Here is a 22908-nt window from a genome sequence, read left to right on the forward strand (position 1 = left end):
AGTAAATGTTAGGTTTCACTTAAATTATAAAATAAGAGAAGTATTCTCACTGCTTAGCTGTATCTGCTGTTCGACACCGTTTCACTACACCACGTGACTGTAATGTCACGCTCAGCATGTGTATTCTCAGAGCATCAGTGCCGGCTGCTCCCCGGGAGCTTATGCTGTTTGTGCAAGGCTGCTGGGAGGAGGGAGGCCAAGGAAAACTGAGCAAACAAAAATAATCGGGCTAATAAGGAAACAATTTCAGATTGAAATGAAGGAAATAATACAGTATTGAGATGGGAGACTTGGGGGGAAGTGTGTCAAGAAAGCGATCTTTGAGTAGGTTACATGTGAGCTGAGATGGTGATAAGGAGGCTGGACTTTGAGGATCTGGGATAAGTCACCCCAGGAATAGAGGCAGCTTGTCCATTGCCCCGAGGCACAAATGTGCTCAGCAGGTTTGAGGAGATACTGGAGCCAGCGCTGGTGAGAGTGATGAGACGCGAGGTTTAGAAGGGCATCAGGAGCACGGAAAGTAGTGTAGACTCTAAGTGCAGTGAGAAGCAGTCATGATAGTTTAAGCACTAAGGTAATTTTCTCTCACATTTTGCAAAGATAATGTGGAGAATGAATGGCAGGGACCCAGGAAGCAGGGAGGCCTGGTCGGAGGCTCTTGGAGTGGGCCAGATGAGAGATGGTGGGAGCCAGGGAGGAATGCGTTTGGGGACTGGGGCTGACAGGATGCAGTTATGGGCTGGCTGTGGATGGTGAGGAGAAGAGGAGGGTCAAGGTAGCCCCAGGTTGGCCTGGAGCCAGGTGTCTGTTCTTTCTAATCTCAGTGCCCCATGCAAGTGCCCACCTACTTGGGCAAACATCTTAACCTTCAAAGAGGGTTTTAAAACACGGAAGTCTTTTTGTTTGTTTCACATTTTATGGAAAGAGTCAAACATGTACAGAAGTAGAGAGAACAGCACAGCCAGCCTGCCTGTATCAGTCACCCAGCTCCAGAATTATAAACTCAGAGTCACTGTTGTTGCATCTTTCATTTCCACCTCCACCCTCCCCCACTACGGGATCATTTTGAAGACAATCCTACATAGCTTAACCTTTCATTAGTGAAATGACATGGTCTCTTTCAAATACAATTGGAATATTCCTTTTTTATTTAGGGTTACAAAGTAATTCCCTGATTGTCACAAAAATACACTTTTAAGTAGTTTTGGGGTTGAAATCAGGATCCAGACTAGGTTCAGAAATTGCCGCTAGCATATCTCTCAAGTGGGTTCTAATCTATAATTTTCCTGTTTCTCATTTTCCTTGAAATTCCTGAGGGGTTTCTCTATTTCCTGACTGGCTGATTTCATTCTCTCCTGTGGTGTAAGACTCGTTTCTCCATCCTATGTATTTGCTTTAGCTAAGTGATTTGATCCTCCCCTAAAAGCTTGATCTGCTTGAGGTTCAACTTTGTGCAAGAATACTTGTTATGTGAAGTTTTGTACTCCTAGCATAAGGTACAAAATGTCCAGTTGACTCTCTTTTTTGTGATGACAGCAGCCAATAATGATTGTCACCTGGGATCATTATTTCATAAGGGATTTTATTTCATGTGGTCATACTCTAATTTCCTCCCTCAATTATCAGCAGGATCACAGTCATGAAGAGGCACTTTCTCATTAACCCGGGTTATCCTGTAGAACGCAGTTTTAAAAGAGGATGATTGTACATATGTAAATATTTAAAGTTGATACATTTTTCTTTTCTTTTTAAATTTTTTTTTTCTAATGAAGGTACTGAAGATCGAATCTAGGACCTTATGCATGCTGAGCACACACTCTGCCACTGAGTGTATCCCATCTCCCTTAAGATTTATATTTATATGATATTTTCCTTGTGTTATTTTTGTTTTCTTATACAGTATTTGATGGCAGGGCAATGGGTTTGATGGCTCTTTAATCATTCTTTATGGGCTTTTGGGGTTTGTGAGTGTTTTTGTAAAGAAAACAATTTTCCCACTATTTTAAGTATGTTTTGCTAAGGAAAATATGTTGATCTGTTCCCTGCTCCTGGTCCATGTGTTCCCTTTGTTGCTTCCCACTAGTGGCCCCTTGAGCTCTGTGACAAGACTAGAATGTCGTTAATACAGATTGAAAGAGATCTGAAGAGATTTATTCAAGGAGATGAAATTTGTAGACAATGTATTGGGAAGTATTGAGAAAGTTATTCATTAGGGGAAGGCCTGGGGTTGAATTGTTAAGTGCACAGAAATCTAAGCTATGAACCACCAAGACAATTATTAACTCCAGGAAAAACAAAGTAGGGAGGAAAAAAGTAAGCCTAGCAGACAACTTGCTACAGCTGTGAACAGTCTGTACAGAGTCCTAATAATGTAAAGCAAGGATACTGAGCTGATCAAAATTATAATGTAATTGTATCAAAAGGTTGGAAGAATGAAGCTTTGGGATGTAGATGAGATGGGGATTGAAAGAGAGCTTAATCCTCATTTTCCAAAATAGTTAAATAGGTGATACATAAAGCTGAAAAAGTCAGTAGGCTGTGTTACAAGGATATTAGTCAGAGAACGGGAGTAATTATTCCAAGAGTCAGCAGTAGGAGCTGAACGTGGTTGCTTCTGGCCAGGAAATGGGGCGGTTGTTGGGAACTGCTCCTTTTTACAATCAGTGTTCGAGAACTGTTTGACTCTTTAATGAATATATGGTGTAACTTTGATAAAAAGAAATCAAAGCTGAATTTTGAAAAATTGATGTTAAGAATTGGGGTGTTTTTGACAGAGAGATATAAGAATCAGACAAAATACATTTGAAGGGATCCTCATTATTCCTAGCCTTTCAGCAAGGATTAGGAGGCAGACATCTGTTTAAGGTTCAAAAATTCTTTCTGACCTTCTTGCCAACATGTAACCTGTGGAAGTAATGAACTCCCCGTCACTGTAAAAATCCAGGCAGAGGCTGCCTGCCCAGCTCTCTAACTGTAGCAGGGTGTGTTTACAATTGGCCAGTTAGAACAGGCAACATCTAACATTCTTTCAGTTTTGAATGTGGCATTTTCAGGACGGATAGTTGATAAGAATGTATTACAAAAAGCTTAACAAGAAAGAATCCAAGACATCTCAAGCCCATTGCCAGGGTTTTCTCTGCCAGACACCATCCTGAGCCTGCCATCCGTGAGCCAGGCCACAAAGCCCAGTCACATGAGAATGAACACACTTTGTCCCTCCTATCTGATTTGGCATCGGGCTCAGCACTGTTCCCCATGGAATGGTCCACGCCCAGGTCTCTGATGATGAAGCTGGTCTCACAGCAGCCCTGTGAGCGCTGGTCCAGCCCAAGGGGGTACCTGTGTAAAGTTTCCCAGGGCTCCAGGCTGTTCTCAGAGCTGAGTCCCCCCTAGGCTAAGCCCACGGAGCTCATCTCAGCTCCAGACTGAGCCGGAAGACTCCGAGAGAACTCAGAGCTGAGGAAAGCCACAGGTTTTACCCAGCACTGCCGAGTCAGCCGTGAGCCAGTTGAGGGAAGTATCAGCAGCAGCAAGACACAACTGAGCTGCCATCTCATTGTTTCGCTTCATCCCTAAACCCTCTGTGTCTGCCCGTCTGTGTCTGTCTCCCTTTCAGGACCAGCCTGGCATTGCTCCGTGCCCTGCTTCCTTTCTTCTAATCTTGCCTCCCTGGCCTGTTCCATCTGCTCCAGATTAACTGAGAAACATTGAAGAGTTTTTAAAACCTAGGAACAACAGATGTGCTAGATACAAAGAATACAGAGCAGTATCTTCCTCAGTCACATCCCTCCTGCCCTCTCCCATTCCCACAATGAGTTTTATATATATTTTGTCAGAGAGACATTGCACTCCAAGTTGTTATCATTATCAGCCATTTCCTTATTATCTGTGGTTTATGATGCATTTGCTCCAGGGACATTACCGAGATAAGGCAGGAGCAGATGACTGAGCCAGTTGTTGATGTCCACTTGTGTCAAGCCTGTTAAGAATGATATTTGGGGGGATTTGTTGAATGTGTCAGACTGTCCAGTGAGTGGTGATGATCCCCTGCATCTGCTCCGGAGTCGGCCTCGTCCCCTCCTTTGCTCTATTCTCATTTATCTCTCTTCAGCAGGTGAACCAGCGATCTGTACATCTATGATACATAAAATACTTCTTATTTCACGGTAGAATTTGGGGGCTGCTATGAAAACGCATATGTTTTAAGTGTGAATTGAGCCAGAGGTTTAAACTTAAAGCCCCCTTGATTTAGAATCAGAAATTAATATGATAGAGGGAGGGTATAGCTCAGTGGTTGAGTGCATGCCTAACATGCATGAGGTCCTGGGTTCAATCCCCAATGCCTCCATTTAAAAAACAAATAAATAAACCTAATTATGCCCCCCCAAAAAACAAAGAAAAAAGGAATTAACATGAGGATGAAGATACAGAGTGATTATGTGTGTCTTCTGAAACTACCTTCTGTCTTTCTGCAGGAAATTCTGCACAGAGAAGGTCGGAATCTAATTTGCTTGGCTGGGCTATTACACTCAGATCCTCCTACTGGCAGCAGTCATGGGGGTGACTTGCTTTCTGTATGGATATTTTAATCAAAATAACTGTACCTGGAGGTAACTTTATTCCTTGTTACCGTGCTTACTTAACTTAGAATGACATCCTCCAGAAGCATCCGTGTTGCTGCAAATGGCCCTATATTGTCAGTTTTTATGGCCAAGTAGTATTCCATTGTATAAATATACCACCTCTTTAGCCAGTCATCCATTGATGGACATTTAGGCTGTCTCCATGTCTTGGATATTGTAAATAATGCTGCTATGAATATTGGGGTGCAGGTGTCATTCTGAAGTAGGGTTCCTTCAGGATACATGCCAGGAGCGGGATTCCTGGGTCATATGGCAAGTCTATTCCTAGTCTTTTGAGGAAACTCAATACTGTTTTCCACAGTGGCTGAACCAAACTGCATTCCCACCAGAAGTGTAGGAGGTACCCCTTTCTCCACAGCCTCTCTAGCGTTTGTCATTTGTGGATTTTTGAATGATGGCCATTCTGATTGGTTTGAGGTGATACCTCATTGTAGTTTTGATTTACATTTCTCTGATAATTAGTGATATTGAGCATTTTTTCATGTGCCCAATGATCATTTGTATGTCTTCCTTGGAGAATTGCTTTTCTAGGTCTTCTGCCCATTTTTGGATTGGGTTATTTGGTTGTTTCTTATTAAGTCATATGAGCTGCTTATATATTCTGGAGATCAAGTCTTTGTCAGTTTCATTTGCAAAAATGTTCTCCCATTCTGTAGGTTGTCTTTTTGTTTTACTTATGGTGTCCTTTGCTGTGTAGAAGCTGGTAAGTTTCATTAGGTCCCATTTGTTTATTCTTGCTTTTATTTCTATTGCTTGGGTAGACTGCCCTAGGGGAACATTTCTGAGATGTATGTCAGATATTTTGCCTGTATTTTCTTCTAGGAGGTTTATTGTATCTTGTCTCATGTTTATCTTGCTGAAGAGACTGTATTTATTCCATTGTATATTCTTGCCTCCTTTGTCGAAGATTAGTTGACCAGAAGTTTGTGGGTTCATTTCTGGGCTCTCTATTCTGTTCCATTGGTCTATATGTCTGTTTTTGTACCAATACCATGCTGTCTTGATGACTGTAACTCTATAGTATTGTCTGAAATCTGGGAGAGTTAGTCCTCCAGCCTCTTTCTTTTTTTCTTCAGTAATGCCCTGGAAATTCTATGTCTTTGATGGTTCCATATAAATTTTATTGTGATTTGTTCTAGTTCTATGAAATATGTCTGGGGTAATTTGAAAGGGATTGCATTAAATGTGTAGATTGCCTTGGGCAGTGTGACCATTTTAACAATATTGATTCTTGCAATTCAAGAGCATGGGATACCTTTCCATTTTTTAAAGTCTTTTTTAATTTCCTTCACCAATGGTTTATAGTTTTCTGTGTATAATTCTCTCACCTCTGTGGTTAGATTTATTCCTAGATATTTTATTACTTTGGGTGCTATTTTAAAGGGGATTGTTTCTTTACTTTGTTTTACTGTTGATTCATGATTACTGTAAAGAAATGCAACTGATTTTGAACATTAATCTTGTAACCTGCTACCTTGCTAAATTCTTCGATCAGCTCTAGTAGTTTTTGTGTGTTTTAGGGTTTTCTATATATAGTGTCGTGTCATCTGCATATAGTGACACTTTTACCACTTCTTTTCCAATTTAGATAACTTTTACTTCTCTTACTTGCCTGATTGCTGTGGCCAGGACTTCCAAGACTATGTTGAATAGGAGTGGTGATAGTGGGCATCCTTGTCTTGTCCCAGATTTTAGTGGGAAGCTTTTGAGGTTTTCACCGTTGAGTGCTATGCTGGCTGTAGGTTTGTCATATATAGCTTTTATGATGTTGAGATATGTTCCCTCAATACCCACTTTGGTGAGAATTTTTATCATAAATGGGTGTTGAATTTTATCAAAAGCTTTTATGCATCTATTGAGATGATCATATGGTTTTAGTCCTTTCTCTTGTCGATGTGAAGTATTACATTGATTGATTTGCATATGTTGAACCACACTTGTGTCCCTGAGATGAACCCCATTTGAGCATGATGTATAATCTTTTTTATGTGCTATAGGATTCTATTTGCTAGTATTTTGGTAAGGACTTTATTGCATCAGTGTTCATCAGTGATATTGGTCTGTAATTCTCTTTTTTTGGTGGTGTCTTTGCTTAGTTTTGTTATCAGGGTGATGGTGGCATCATAGAATGAGTTTGGGAATATTCCTTCTTTTCAACCTTCTGGAAGAGTTTGAGAAGGACTGGTATGAGTTCTTCTTTGTATGTGTGGTAAAATTCCCTGGTGAATCTGTCCAGTCCTGGACTTTTATTTGTAGGGAAGTTTTTTTATTTTTATTTCAATTTCATTCCTAGTGATCGGTTTATTCAAGTGGTCAGTTTCTTCTTGATTCAGTCTTAGTGGATTGTATGTTTCCAGAAACTTGTCCATCTCCTCTAGGTTATCCATTTTTTTCATGTAGTTTTTCATGATATTCTCATATGATATTCTGTATTTCTATGTTATTTGTTGTAATTTCTCCATTTTCCTTTCTTATTTTGCAAAATTGTGCTCTCTCTTTTTTCTTCTTTGTGAGTTTTCCCAGAGGTTTGTCGATTTTATTTACTCTTTCAAAAAAATTGCTTTTGGTTTGATTGATTATTTTCTCTATTTCTTTTTAATATTTATTTTATTTATTTCCTCCCTGATCTTTATTATTTTCTTCCTTTTGCTGACTTTTGGGTGTTTTTGCTCTTCTGTTTCTAGTTCTTTTAACTAGTGGGTTAGATCATTTATTTAATACTGTTCTCCTTTTTTGAGGAAGGCCTGTATCACCCTAAACTTTCCTCTTAGCTCTGCTTTTATTGCATCCTATAAGTTTTGTGTGGTTTTGTTTTCATTTTCATTTTTCTCAAGGTATTCTTTAATTTCAACTTTGATTTCAACATTGACCCATTGGTTTTTTAATAGCATGTTGTTTAATCTCAATGCTTTCCTTTATTTCTCCTTTGTTTCTCTGTAGTTGACTTCTAGTTTCGATGGCATTGTGGTCAGTAAAGATGCTTGAGATAATTCCTATCTACTTAAAATTGTTGGGGCTTCTTTTGTGACCAAGTACATGATCAATCCTAGAAAATGTTCCACGTGCACTTGAAAAGAATGTATACCCTATTTTGGGTGGTTGTAATGCTCTGAAAATATCCACTAAATCTAATTTTTCTATTGTATCATTTAATTTCTCTGTTGCCTTATTTATTTTCTGTCTGGAAGATCTGTCTAGTGATGTTAATGTGGTGTTAATATTTCTGACAATGATTGTATTCCCATCAATTTCCCCCTTTTTCTCTGTTAATAGTTGTTTTATGTACTTAGGTGCTCATATTGGGTACATATATATTAATGATTGTAATATTCTCATCTTATATTGCTCCTTTAATCATTATAAAATGTCTTTATTTATCTTTCTTTATGGCCCTCATTTTAAAGTCTATTTTGTCTGAAATCAGTACTGATACACCTGCTTTTTTGGTGTTTCCATTTGCATGGAATATCCTTTTTGATCCATTCACTCTCAATCTATATGTGTCCTTCTCTCTAAAGTGTGTCTCTTGTATGCAGTGTATTGAAGGTTCTTGATTTATTATCCAGTCTGCCACTCTGTCTTTTGACTGGAGCATTTAGTCCATTAACATTTACAGTAATTAATGATAGGTGAGTGTTTATTGCTATTTGGAACTTTTTTTGCAGTTGATTTGGTATTTCTTCTTTGTTCCTTTCTTCTTCCTTTTGTGGTATGGTAATTTTCCTTCTTACTATCTTGGATTGTATTTAGTTTTTGTGACTCACTTGTAAGTATTTGACTTGTGGTTACACTTTTTTTGTAAGTCTGTTAACCAATTACTGTAACTGTGTGCACTAAACAGATAGTAATGTAATCTCAAAACCATCCTACTGAGAACAAAACATTTAAAAAAAGAAGAAATAAAAAAATACTCTATATTTTCTTGCTTCCCTCTCCCACTCAATGATTTAGATGTCTTCTTTTACAATTTCTTTTTTATTGTATTTATAATTCATGGTAGTTTTCACCTTTCCAGTTATGAGTTCTCATTTCTGTAGCATCCTGTTTCTTTTCTATTTAGAGTAGACCTTTCAATATTTCTTTTAGCATGGGTTTAGTGTTGTTAAAGTCGTTTAGTTTTTGCTTCTCTGTGAAATTCTTTATCTCTCCTTCTATTCTAAAGGATAGCCTTGCTGGAGAAAGTATCCTAGGCTGCATCTTTTTTTTTTTTTTTCATTCAGGACTTTGAATATATCTTGCCACCCCCTTCTGGCCTGTAGTGTTTCTGTAGAGAAATCAGCTGAGAGCCTTCTCTTGTAAATCACTTTGTTTTTCTCTTGCTGCCTTTAGGATCATTTCTTTATCCTTCAGTCTGGCCATCTTGATTATGATATATCTTGGTGTGGGTCTCTTTGGGCTCTTCCTGTTTGGGAACCTCTGAGCCTCCTGTACTTGGGTGTCTGATTCCTTCTTTAGGTTTGGGAAGTTTTCAGTCATGATTTCTTTAAATACCTTTTCCATCCCCTTTGTTCTATCTCCCCCTACTGGAATCCCTATTATGCATAGATTGGCATGCATTATATTATCCTATAGGTTCCTTATATTGTTTTCATTGTTTTTTATTTGTTTTTCTCTTAGCTGTTCTGATTGGGTGCTTTCTGTTGTCCTGTTTTCTAGGTCACTTATTCATTCCTCTGCATTATCTAGCCTGCTTTGTACAGCCTTTAGGTCAGATCTCATTTCAGCCAATGAACTTACCAATTCTCCTTGGGTTTTCTTTATAGCTTCTATATTGTTTTTGACACATTTTATGTCTCTAAACCTATCTCTTTTAGTTCCTTCTGTAATTTGATCACTTCTTTTTAGAAATCTTGATCTAGTAGGCCATCAATGCCCATTTTATTGATCGTTCTTTCAGGGGATTTCTCTTGCTCTTTTAATTGGGAGTACTTCATCTACTTCTTCATACTGCTCATACCTCTCTGGCACTGTGGCTTAAGGAGTATGAGTTATCTATTGTGGTCCTTAAAGGAGTTTATTTATTTATCTATCTAAAGTCTATGCGGGAATAAAACTTAAAAACAAGAGAGAGAGAGAGAATTTTAAAAGAATGGAGGAAAAAAGGTTTGAAAACAGTGTATAATCAATAATAGAAAAGCAAGTTGAAGCAGAATAGGAATTGAGTTGAGATGTCTTTTAAAAATCTTAATAAAAAGAAAAAAATCAAGACACAATATTTAAAACCTGTGAATAATCAATAACAGATCAAAACCAAGAGAATTGAAAATGAAATGAGAACTGTTAACATATAGAAGTGTTTAAAAAGTAAAGATTAAAAAGGTAATAGAAAATAAAATAGATATAAAAAGATTTAAAATACAAAGATGTGTTCTCCTAGAGACTGCACTCTTAATGGTTTTATTGAGAGGTCTTTGTGTCATCGCCCTGTTTCAAGAACTCAGCTTGCTCTGTTGGCCCCCTCATCTGTGCTGCTCACAGTGTCTGTTAGCAAGAAGATCGCACCCCTCCAACACTGGGCCAGGTGCTGCTCTCCTTTGCACTGGGCAAGTGGGTCACTCCCCCTCCAGATGCTGCAGCCAGTGCTGTGCCTGTTGCTCCATAGGTGGGCTCAGCTTCAAGAATAACAGCTTTATGGAGATATAATTCACATACCATAAAATGCAGCCTTTGAAAGTGTGCATTAGGGTTTTAAGTACATTTCAGTGTTGTGTAGCCATCACCCCCAAAAGGAACCAGTACCCTTTAGTAAGTCACTCCCTAACCTTCCTTTCCCTTAGCCCCTAGCAGCCAGCAGTCTACTTTCTGCCTCTACGGATTTCCCTGTTCTGGGCATTTAATATAAATAGAACCATACAGTATGCTGCCTTTTTTGATTGTCGTCTTTCATTTAGTGTGACATTGTCAAGGCTCATCCATGGTGTAGCATATATCAGTACCCAAATTCCTTTTTGTGTTCAAATAATATGCCATTGTTATAAATACACCACATTGCTTATCCATCCATCAGTTGATGATGAATAATTCTGCTGTAAATGCTCATGGACAAGTTTTTGTGTGAACACATATTTTCAGTTCTCTTGAGGATATATAAAAAAATGGAATTGTTGGGATGTATTCTACTTTTAAAATTTTCAGGAATTACTAAAGTAGTTTTTAAAGTAACTGCACCACTTTATATTTCCAGTAGTAATGTATGAGGAGTCCAGTTTCTCCACATCCTCATCAACACTTTTTATTACTGGGTTTATAGATACATATTTATATATCATATATCATATATATTTGTCATCCTAGTTGGTATGAAGTGGCATGTCATTGTGCTTTTGATTTCCGTTTCCCTAATGCCTACTGATGTTGAACATCTTTTTATGTGCTTATTTCCTATTTGTATGTCTTCTTTGGAGAAACATCTATTCAAACTCTTTGCCCATTTTAATTGTATTTGTCTTTGTATTGTCACATTTTAAGTCTTCTTTGTCTATTCTGGATAAAATTCCCTTATCAGGGAAAATATTGGAAATATTTTCACCCATTCTTTGGATTGTCTTCTTACTTCTTGATGAAGTCCTTTGAAGCCCAGAAGTTTTTAATTTTACTGAAGTCCTGTTTACTTGATTCATTTTCTTTTGTTGTTTGTTCTTTTGGTGTCATATCTTAGAAGTATTTGACATCCAAAGTCCTGAAGATTTTCTCATTGTTCATTTTCTAAAAGGTTTATAGTTTCAGGTCTGTGATTTATTTTGAGTTAATTTTCATAAATGGTGTTAAGATAAAAGTTCAGTTTTCTTTCTTTCCAGGTGTATGTGCAGGTGTCCCAGCATCATTTTTGTAAAGATTATTTTTTCCCCATTGGATTGTCATGGCACCTTTGTCAAAAATTAACTGGCTACATGTAAGAGTTTGTTTATGAACTCTCAGTTCTTTTCTCTCAATCTATTTGTCTGTCCTTTATGCAAGTACCACACGGTATGGATTACACTTTTGTTAGTGAGTTTTGAATTCGGAAACTTCAAATCTTTGTTCTTTTTCAAGATTGTTTTGACTATTCTGGGTATGTTGCATTTCCATATTAGTTTTAGTATTAGTTTGTTCATTTCTGCCAAAAAGCCAGAGTTGCATGGAATCTATAGGTCATTTTGAGGACAATTGCCATCCTAACAATAATAAGGCTTCTGATCCATGAACACAGAAGAGCTTTCCATTTATTTTAGGTCATTTTTAACTTCTATCAGTAGTATTTTAGTTTTCTGTATACAAGTTTCAGACATTTTTCTCAGTATTCCACATATTTTTCTTAATATTCCTAAGTATTTTATTCTTTTTGATGCTATTGTAAATGAAAATGTTTCCTTCATTTTATTTTTAGATTATTCACTGCTGTTGTATAGAAATATAATTACATTTCTATATATTGATTTGTGTCTTACAATTTTGGTCAGACTTGGTTATTAATTCTAATAGGATTTTTATTTTCTTTTCTCTCACTCTCTTTTTTTTCTTTGTGGTTTCCTTGTGATTTCAATATATAATATCATGTCTTCTGGAATGGAAATAGTTTTATTTCTTTCTTTCTAATCTAGAGGCTTTATTTTCTTTGTGTGGTTGCTTTGACTAGAACCTCTAGTACAATGTTGATTTTGGGAGGAATTAATTCAGTCTTTCACCATTATGTATGATCTTTGCTCCAGGTTTTTCATAGATGTTGTCTGTCAAGTTGAGGACGTTCTATTCTATTCCTAGTTTTTATCCATTTTTCTATTAATATGGCATATTACATGAATTGACTTTTATATGTTGAACTGCCTTTGCATAGCTGGATACATCCCACTTAATTGTGGTCTATTTTTTATGTTACTGGATTGGATTTGCTTGTATTCTGTTGAGGATTTTTGCATTTATTTTCATAAGAGATAGTCTTTAGTTTTCTTGTGATGCCTTTGTCTGGTTTTGGTATCAGTGTGATACTAGTCTCATTGAATGAATTGGGAAGTGTGCCCACCTCTTTATTTTTAGACGAGTTTGTGAAGCATTTTTGTTTGTTTGTTTGTTTTGTTTTTGTTTTTTCTTTAAGTAGTTGATGGAATTCACCAGCAAAGCCATACGGGCCTAGCATTTCCTTGTGGGAATGTTTTGGATTACTATTTCAGACACTACTTATTGTAGGATTATTTGAGTTTTCTATTTCTTCTTGAATTAGCTTCAGTCATTTCTGTCCTTCTGTAGATTTATCCATCTCATCTATATTATCTCATTTATTGGCTTCATATTTGTTCATGGTATTCCCTTATATTCCTTGTTATTTTTGTAATGGCAGTAGTGTCATCCTTTCTTTCATTTCTCATTTTAGTAATTTGAATCTTCTCTCTTTTTTTCTGCAGTACTAGCTAAAAATTCGTCAATTTTGTTGATCTTTTCAAAGAACCAACATTTCTTTTTGTTGATTATTCTCTGTTGTTCATCTATTCTCTATTCCATTTATTTCTGCCTTTAGTATTTTGATAAGAATGTTTAATTCATTTACATTAATGTAATTTCTTATCAGGTTGAAATTACAATTTCTATCTTCTTTCTATATGTCTTTTTTTCCCCATTCTTCTATTACTACAATTTTTGTACAAAGTAGGCATTTTCAAGTGTACCATTTTAATTTGTTGTTTATTTTATCTTTTTCTTCTCCTCCTCCTCCTCTTCCTCCTTCTCCTCCATTGCCCTGGAGATTATAATTAACATCTTGTTTTAAAGCAATCTAGTTCACATGAATGCCAACTTAATTTCAATAGTACACAAAAACTTTGCTTTGGTATCAATCTTTTCCCTCCCCCTCCTCATGCTGTCACTGTCATACAAATTATACCTTTATGCATTTATAAGCGCATCTACACAGTTTCAGAAGTATTGTTTTATGCAGTTGTCTTTTACATCAAATAGAAGAAAACACTTACATGTAATACTCTATTTATACTGTTTTATTTTTTTACTCATGTAGTTACCTCTACTAGTGCTCTTTATTTTTCAGGTGAGTGTCCTTTCATTTACAGCTGCTGGACTATCCTTAATATTTCTTGTAGAACAGGCCTGCTAGCAATGGATTCTTTCAGATTTTGTTTTTGTAGGAGTGTCTTAATTTCTCCTTTAATTTTTTTGAAGAATCATTTTGCTGGCTATAAAATACTTGGTGACAGTCTTTTCCTTTTATCACTTTGATGATACCATCCCACTGCTTCTGGCCTCCATGGTTTTTGATGAGAGATCAACTGTCTTACTGAGGAGCCTTTGTATATGTTGAGCCACTTTTCTCTTTCTGCTGTCAAGATTCTTTGTTCTTGTCTTTTGACACACTGAGTCTGACGTGCAGATTTTAAATGTCTCTACGTTTATACCATATGGAGTTTGTTAAGCTGCTGGGATGTACAAATTAATGTTTTCATCAAATTTGGGAAGTTTTCAGCCATTATTTCTTTATATATTTTTTCTACCCTTTTTTTTCTCTCCTTCCTTCTGGCGCTCCCATTATGTGTGTATAGGTATTGTTGATGGTGTCCCACCTATCTCTGACACAGTGTTCATTATGTTTTCATTCCTTTTTCTTTCTGTTCCACAGACTGGATAATCTCAGTAATTTTAAGTTAACTGACTTTTTCTTCTACAAGTTCATATCTACAGAGAAACCTCTTATTGAAGTTTCCATTTTAGTCATTATATTTGTATCACTAGAATTTCTAGTTGGTTTTTAATATAAATTTTATCTATTGATATTCTCTGTAAAATGAGATGTTCACATAATTTAATTCTTTAGGCATGGTTTCTGTTAGCTCTTTGAACATATGTGTAATTGCTTATTTATGTCTTTGTCTAGTAAGTCCAGTGTCTGGGTTTCCACAGGGAGTTTCTATTGACTACTTTTCCCCCTGTGTTATGGCCAAACTTTTCTGTTTCTTTGTATATCTTGTAATTTTCTGTTGAAAACTGGACATTTAAAATATTACAATGTGGCTCATCTGAAAGCCAGAATTTCCTCTTCTCCAGGGTTTATCATTGCTTCCATTGTCATTGCAGCTGCAGATATTTATTTAGTTACTTTCCTTTACAAATTCTTTAAAGTCTGTATTCTTTATCATGCATGGCCATGAGATCAGTGTGTGTGCAGAAAGCCTAGTTGTCATCACTGTAATAAATGGACAGTGATTTCTTTCAATGCCTGGAGCCAATCATTTGAGCTGTTGCCAGGTGGCTGTGTGTCTGCGAGCTGAGGGAGGCCCTCAGCACCGGCAGGCAGTCTGCAGCTCTTCCATAGTCTTTAGTTCTTGCTTAGACAGAATCTCAAGTTCAGCCAGAGTTGAAGGCTTAAGATTTTCTCAGATTTTTCTTTGCCATGTGCCACATATGTGTACGGCCTTCTACAGTTCACAGAAGTTTTTGGATCTTTTTAACCCTACCAGAACGTCTCATTACTCAATTTTGCCTTCTAAGTTTCCTAGTCAGCATCTAGTTAGCCTCTACTGGTACCACTGCCTCAGGCAGTTGTAATGTTAAATACTCACTGCTGATTGTCTTCCACAAACACTCTGGTGACAGGCTGTTTGCACAGCATGGGTTTGAGATAGGTCAAGTACTGACAGCTCTCTGGGGACGGATTTTTTGGGTAACTTCAAATCACTTCTGCTCCTACCTTGATTGTGAGACTGTTGCTTTTAAAGGCCACCATTTAGGTGAGGATACGGGGATGGGGGTACATCAAGTTACAATGCCACAAGACTCACTATCTTTATGGAGATTTTGCTGTTTTGTTTTTTCTCAAATAAACACTCCCCGGATTGCTGGAAGCCTTTGTTTAATTTCCAGAGTTCTGCAGAGGTTAATTTTGACAAATTTTGCCATTGTCGTTGTTTCATAGAGGAGTAAATTTTCCAAGATATTTACTCAGATATTCTAGAAGTGTATCCCATTTGCATTTGTTTTTAACTGAGTTATTTGCAAGACTAACTAATTCTACAGCTCCAGCCCCATTCAGATAAGAGTCCATCTGCATGGCTTCTCCTAAAGGGAGCAGTGTGCAACCTGTTGTCAGTTTGTTGTTTTTCTTATTAAAGTGTAGGGGTTTTCAAAAATATGCTCAGGAACAGCCCTTTGTCATTTTTACATGTTACAAAACTTCCACTAGTCTGTGGCTATTTTTTTCCCTCTCTTTTCATTGCTTTAATGAAGTTCCCACTTTTAAGGATTTTCAGTATAGCAGTATGTGGATGCTGTTCACACAGATGAGACATTTAGCTACTGTCTAAACCTCAGTCTTTGCTCTGATTCACTGTCTAGAACATCTGATCACATCTACTGAACCCCGTATACCAATGGATGCTGACAGCCCTAATTAAAAAAATGCTTTTTAAGTAAAGCAAAAATATTAAATTTGACACTGGAAAAGACAAATCTCATATTTCCTAGCTGATCTTGCTTTCTGTGATCATTAGCTACATCATGTTTATAGAGCTGACAGGCATATTGATCTACTGATTTTATTTCATCCGATTTTAGAATGCCGAACACATTTCAGGCCCACTTATAGCTCCATATGTGTAGCTTTAAGGATATGTACATATGATGATGTCTTTATTTTAAGTACCTTATTTTATTTTAAGTACCTACTGCTGTGAACCTCATTAAGGAAAGCTTTGAACTGAAGAACTGAAAATTTTCATACCACCATCATCCCGTAGCATCTCTTTTGCACTTAGATGTTGTGTGGCAGAGTATTTTTCTGCTCCCTAGAAATGATCAATGTTGAAGTGGAAAAAAAAACCCTCCTCTTATAAATATAGTCCAAATCACACACTTATCTGAACAATGGCCACCATTTTAGTCCACACCAATCCATCTACTAATACTGACTCAGAGTCCTCAACACAGTCAATCCACCACTGAAGTCAGGGTCCTCAGCACACGTTCTATCCCCTCCCCATTCCTTGTTGTTTCTGACCTACTTTTGTCCAATGCGTCCTGCCAGTCTCTTCACAGCCTGACTGCAGTTTTTAATTTTTACCTTTGAGTTCCAGACTGCTCCTAGTGATTACCAGAGAAACGTCAGACACCTGGTTCATCAGGAGGGTTGGGGAGGATTTCAGGAAGTTGTTACCCTAACTCAATTGTAGATCAGTGAGTGGCTGTTGTGACCATTCCTTCTAGATCTCTGTCATGCCATCTGCATCCACCCCAGCAAAATAAGGTAGCTCCTCCACCACCTCTACCTCCATTCATCTGGGTTTCTGCTTTCAGTGACACTCAGATGCTGCTGATGGTCGTTATATATATATATATTTATATGTATATATATATTTTAACTGAAGTATAGTCAGTTACAATGTGTCAATTTCTGATGTACAGCACAATGTTCCAGTCATTCATATACATGTATATACGTATGAATTCCTTTTCATATTCTTTTTCATTAAAGGTTATTACAAGATATTAAATATAGTTCCCTGTGCTATACAGAAGAAATTTAGTTTTTTTAGCTATTTTTATATATAGTAGTTAATATTTGCAAATCTCAATCTCTGATGGGCATTTTTAAAGCCACATCTGGAACCCTCGCTGCAGAAGAGTCTGAGAAATATATTTTCAACCTCATAGCCTTTTGGTTAGGAAGTTGGAATAAAGGCTGAGCTGGCTCAACTAACTTGTCTGCCTTTGTGAATAAAGAGGTCTGGAGTTTCAAGGCCCAATGAAATGTCCCAGCCCTTCAGTAGCAAACTCTTAAAGCAACCAAAATGCTCCCATCTACCAGAGCATGACTTGTCCTTAGACACTGCTGGACATAACCACCAATGCTGTCTAAGGCATCGTCTTCATCTGGTGCACACTTTCTTTAGATGTCTAATATCCTGATTAACAGGACAAGCTGGTTTGGATTCCCAAGGTCACAGGCAGCCTTCTGCCTGACTTTGGTGTATATATGTTCATTGAAGAGTCCTCTCTGAGATCAGCTAGAGCTGCCTGGTGTGTGGTTTGCCAGAGAAAGTGGGTGCAGTGCTCCCCACCAGAGTCCTACCAGTTGTTTTATTGCAGGAAGAGAGAAAGCAAAAGAGACAGAACAGGAAGTTCTTTTCCAGCCTCAAACACAGTCACCGCTGCCCAGGGCTCTTGCTCTGGGACACACAGCAGTGCAGGTCAGCAGCGACGTGGCCCCGGTGTACTCCAAAACATGGTGTGGTTGTACTGGGCTATCTGTGTCTTTCATGGACCCTGCAATGTTCTCGTCTTTGTGAAATGGCAAACTAAGGAACTCCCACCCATGCCTGTAGCTCCCAGGGTTTGCACCCTTATGGGTTTTGAGGATTTGCTGGTAATTCATTCTTTTTCACCAGGTCATTTCTCAGTTACACGGCAGTCCTGTGACTTCCTTATCAGAACTGCTCCTTAAGTTCGGGAAATAGTGAAAGATGCCATTTTACCCTGTAAGTTCATGTTCAGGGAGGAGGAGGAAGACACCACAGATCAGAATTGCTGTTTTGCTTTTTTTGTTGTTGTTTTCATAAGCCGTCTCCTGTTGTCGAATAGACACTGAGCAAATGAATGACTGTTACACTCCCATTTGAAGGATGAGGAAAATGACACTCATGGAGAGGAGACAAATTTCCTGAGGTTCCAAATACAAAAAGGGATGAGCACAGAATAAGATCCCTGCAAATTTCTTGGCTGTCATCAGCCTTTAGGTCAGTGACAGAGTGCCGTGTGTAGTAGTAAAGTTGAAGCGTGCTTTTAGAAGGGTGCAGATGTTCTTGTTTTTGTTGATACAATGACACTGTTTTGTCTGGGACTCTGAAAAAGAGAAATGGGTTAGAAAGTGTTGGTTTCTCATCCTTGGTCCTTCCTCACCCTCACAGATATGGACCCTTCCATCTGTAGCAGGAATAAGACAGCCCCAGCCTTCCCGTCTCATGAGATCAGTCCTTATTCATTTCATCCCTGCCCACCTGTAGGTGATAAAGCACAGCATGATTTTCCTGCCCTGCTTCACTGATTCTTGTGAAATTAGGTGTTTGAAGAGAGAAACTCATGAAAGGAAGCTGTTTTTTTTTTATATAAAATGCAGTAATTTTCTTAGCAGAGAAGGAAATTGAGGATTTTCTTCATTGAAAATCAATAGAGGTTTCAAGACCATCTGTATTTCTGATGCGTAGATGAAAATGACAAAATCTAGAGGGATTACAGAAACACAAGGAAGATACCAAAAGTGTCTTTAAAGAGCTTTTCTAAGACTGTGCTTGTAAAGAGACTGTTAGTTGACAGAGACCCTCTTCTCACCCATAGTCCCTCTCCTTAGGTTGGAAAGGGCCAGCGTTTCCCCTGTGTGCAGTCCTGGTGCTTCAAGTGAGTTGTGGGGCAGGGCGGTGCTCATGGGGCTGCCTTCAGTTTGTCCATCATAAGTAACCCCTGGCAGTCAGAAGGCGAGTGTGCTGCAACCTCATGAACCAGCTGCCATGCTCTCCGGGGTGTGTGCCCATCTCAGCTCATCCCGGCTCAGGTGATGGCAGAGCAGAGAGTGGTGGCAAGAGCTCAGCCATGAGTAGCAGGGAGCACCTGTAGTCAGCTGGGACCCAAGTAGCTAGGAGTTCCAAGTGGAATTCCCAGGACTTCCCACAGCTCATTCATTCAGCTAATACTTCTCCAGCCCCTGTGATGTGCTGGTGCTTCCGTTGTGAACAGAATCAAATCCCTGTCCTCATGAAGGTGACGTTCTAGTGGACGTGAGAAATGATACACGCAGAAGCAGATCCAGGTCAGGACACATGAGTGCTGTCTATTTTGGAGTGAATAAGGTGAGATCTTTGGGAAGGAATGTATGATACAGGAAAATGTGGGGGAGAGGATGGCCGTATCCCAGGTCTTATTTGGGTCCCTGAGATGCACCTCACCAAGTATGGGCCCTTGGTTTCCACAGGAACAAATTGAAGAAAGAGCCACAGTTCAGTAAATTTAGATTTATTCAGAGATATATATACTCCATAGACAGAGTGGGCTGTTTCATAAGGCAAGAGAAAGGCCATGAGGCGTCAGAGTTGGGTGCTCCAGTTTAAAGTAAAAGTAGATACACACTCCAAGGACAGAGTGTGGGCTGCCTCCCTCAGCAGAGAGAGCAGCCATGAGGTGTGGGGTTGTTAGTTTTTATGCACTTAGTATCTTCATATGCTAATAAGTGGGAGGAATATTCCAACCGCTTTGGGGAAGGTGCTGGGATTCCCAGAAATTGGGCCAGAACTCACCCTTTGACCTTTTATGGTCAGCCTTGAACCTGTCCTGGCACCTGTGGGAGTGCCATCTAGCATCCTGCTGTATTTCGGTGAGTGTGTATTGAAGATCAAGCTCTACAGGGAGTTGACTTTTCCACCGTCTTGGTGCTAATGGCTGTGCCATTCTTTTAATGGCTGTGCCCGGCCCCCTTCCCTCCTGTCTCATGAAGTAGCTCTGGATTGATTGCACAATTGCAGAGCAGGGGACAGAGTGGAAAGTACTTCATAAGTGGAAGTTGGAAGGCAGAGTTGGAAGTAGAATTCTCAAGTCAATTACAAAGTAAGGATCTTCTGTTTGCTGGGGTTACCTGGTATCCCATTAGGGAGCTGAGAGCCTTGGGGACTTCAGTGAGTGGGTGGCTCACTGTGTATACAGTGTTGCTTCTTAGGTGGCCCGAGGACAGTTGGCTTATTGGTGACCCATTCACTCAAGCAGGGGTCTCTTTGGGGATTTTCTGCATGTGAGGCTAACATGGGTCACATGGGGGGCAGGACCAGCCAGTCACAGCTTGGTCCACAGTCACCTAGTGCCCTCAAGGCTTTCATCCCATGGATGCGTCACCTCCCCCTGGATGGGGACAAGGGCACAAGTGGCGGGGAAGCTTCTCAGTGGTGGAGGCATTGCTCTCCAGACTCAACACTCAACAGCATGAACCCCTGGTGTTGGCCACGTCTTGGCTAGATGAGGCTGTTGGGTAGCTGACCTCATGAGACATGGGTGCCATGCTTCCATTCTCACCAAGAGCTCTTCTTTTGAAGGTTCTGGTCAGAGAGGCACAAATAATCCCAAGCCCATTAAAAAAGAACAGTATCTTTCACTCGGGGAAGGCACACAGAAGGAGAATGGATCATCCTGAGAGCAGGAGAGGCAAAATCAGTCCTGCCATCAGGGGTCTGACAGACAAGCCAGCTCAGTTCCTCTTACTAGTTGTTTACTTGGAGGATCTGGGGTATTTGGGTGACCTGCAAGTGTCAGGAAGTAGTACTCAAGGGCTTTGTAGATTTTCTGGTCCAGTGTTAACTCATCCCATTGTAGCTGTCGTGCAAGGAAACAAAACTTGGTGGACAACACTCCATGGCCTCTGCTCCCTGATGAAGCCAGGAGGTTACAATGATAAGTATGACTGCGGGGGCATCATTTCTATGTTGAGAGGCCAGATGGCCTTACATATCTCTCATGCTGGATGTCTAAGTTGCAGAGGGAAACAGGATTCCATCCAGCTCTCCAGCCAAGGAGGAGACCAGAAGTGGCCTCCCCCACCAACTGTGAGCTCTTTGCCTCCACCGACAGCAGCAGCTATAGCAAAAAGCTGGGCTGCCACCTGCGTTTCCGTGTAAACATCCGAGTAGCCACAGCAATGGCCTCATGAGGGTTGGTGTGCCCAAGGAAGCGGTGTGTGGGATGGAGGGATGAGTGCCGGGGTCAGACACCGGGCGGGCAGGCAGGCAGTGACGACATCTGTGCAGCACAGGCGCCATAGAACGGAGCCAAAGGGAGGCGGGTTTGGAGCAGGGAGCCTGGGCAGTGCAGTGTTGCTCATAAGAAGATCCTGGGATCTGGATCCAAGAAGTCATTGGCTTGATTCCTGACCCCAACCCTCATCTTGGGCAAATGTTTGAAGCTTTCTGTGACTCTGTTTCTTGGTGTCCCAAATGGGGACAATAGTAGCAATTACCTCTGAGAGTCAGGAGGGCCTTTATAGATGTCATTTCATTACACTCACAGCAGCCCACGAGCACGGTTCTAGGTCCCCCAGTTTACACGTGGCAGACCGGTAACCTTTTAATCAGTAATCATGTAGCTAAGAATGGTCAGAACCAGCATTTGAATTTGATCCCTGTGTCCAGGTTATTTCTATTCTCACTCAGTATTACTGGAAAACTAATAAAGTCAGAACAAACACTGCTGGGAAGTGGGTGCTTGAAACATTTTTGTCATCTTCTCCATTGGGGAGTGTTGAGTTCACGTTCCTCACAGCCCGTCTGAGGCTCCCTGCATCTCCGGCTGCCCCTGGTGGGGTCTGCAGGGCTCTGGGCAGCTTCTCCTTGATCTCTACCCCAAGGCTTTCTGCTCTCTACAGGTTGATTCTCAACCCTGACTGCTCAGTAGAGATAATGTCTAAAAACAAGAAAAGTGGGGAGGGTACGGCTCAGTGGTAGCACACGTGCTTAGCATGCAAGAAGTCCTGGGTTCATTTCCCAGTACCTCCATTAAAATAAATAAAACTAACTACCCCCCAAAAAAGGAAAGAAGTATTTAAAAAACAATGAACAGTACAAAGTCTCTACTCCAAGCTGGGGTGCACTATATTTTAAAGGCTCCCAGATGCTTCCCATGTGCAGGACAGTGAGAGCTACCCCTCTACACCTCTTCTCGTGAGCTTGTCCACTCACACCCATTAGCCTCTTGAAACAGGAAAACTACTTGGCTCAGCCTAGAACTTTCTCCCGATTTCTGGACTTTTATTTGCCTACTGGACATCTCTCCTGGAGCCCACAGGCACCCAGCCAGAACTGAATCAGTTGTCTCCTCTCATGACTTGCCCCTCTTCCTGCCCTTCTTATTTCAGGGAATGGCACTATAATTTAGGACACTGCCAAAGCCAGAAATCTGGCTGGCATCTTTGACCTCTTCCTGCCCTTCAATCACACCTGTGGCCAATCTGTCCACCTGTGGAAATGTTTTCTTCTCTGTCCTCCTGGCGGGGCCTCAGCAGGCCTTCACATTAACCTGCCAATAGGTCTCCCTGCCTCCATTTTGTCTCTTTCTAGATCACTTTGCATGTCTCCTCTACCTTGGAGGCACACAGAGTCCTGTGTGATGTGCACCTGTGATCTCTCCACCTGGTTACCTCACCTGCCTCCCACACCCTGTGCTCACTCCTAGACTATTTGCAGTTCCTGGAAGGGACCTGGCTCTCTTTGGCTTCCCTCCTTTGCATGTGCAGCTCCCCAGGGAGAAACGGCCTTAACATTAT

The 22908-nt window shown here is 39.8% G+C and overlaps 1 long non-coding RNA gene across 1 annotated transcript in view; it reads left to right on the forward strand.

Annotated features, from left to right (window-relative positions):
• Positions 1 to 22908, forward strand: part of LOC135320857 (uncharacterized) — a 34382-nt gene that overhangs the window by 3547 nt on the left and 7927 nt on the right. The gene's annotated exons all lie outside the window — the stretch shown is intronic.

Source organism: Camelus dromedarius, unplaced genomic scaffold, assembly GCF_036321535.1.
Source record: "Camelus dromedarius isolate mCamDro1 unplaced genomic scaffold, mCamDro1.pat HAP1_SCAFFOLD_198, whole genome shotgun sequence".
NCBI lineage: Eukaryota > Metazoa > Chordata > Mammalia > Artiodactyla > Camelidae > Camelus > Camelus dromedarius.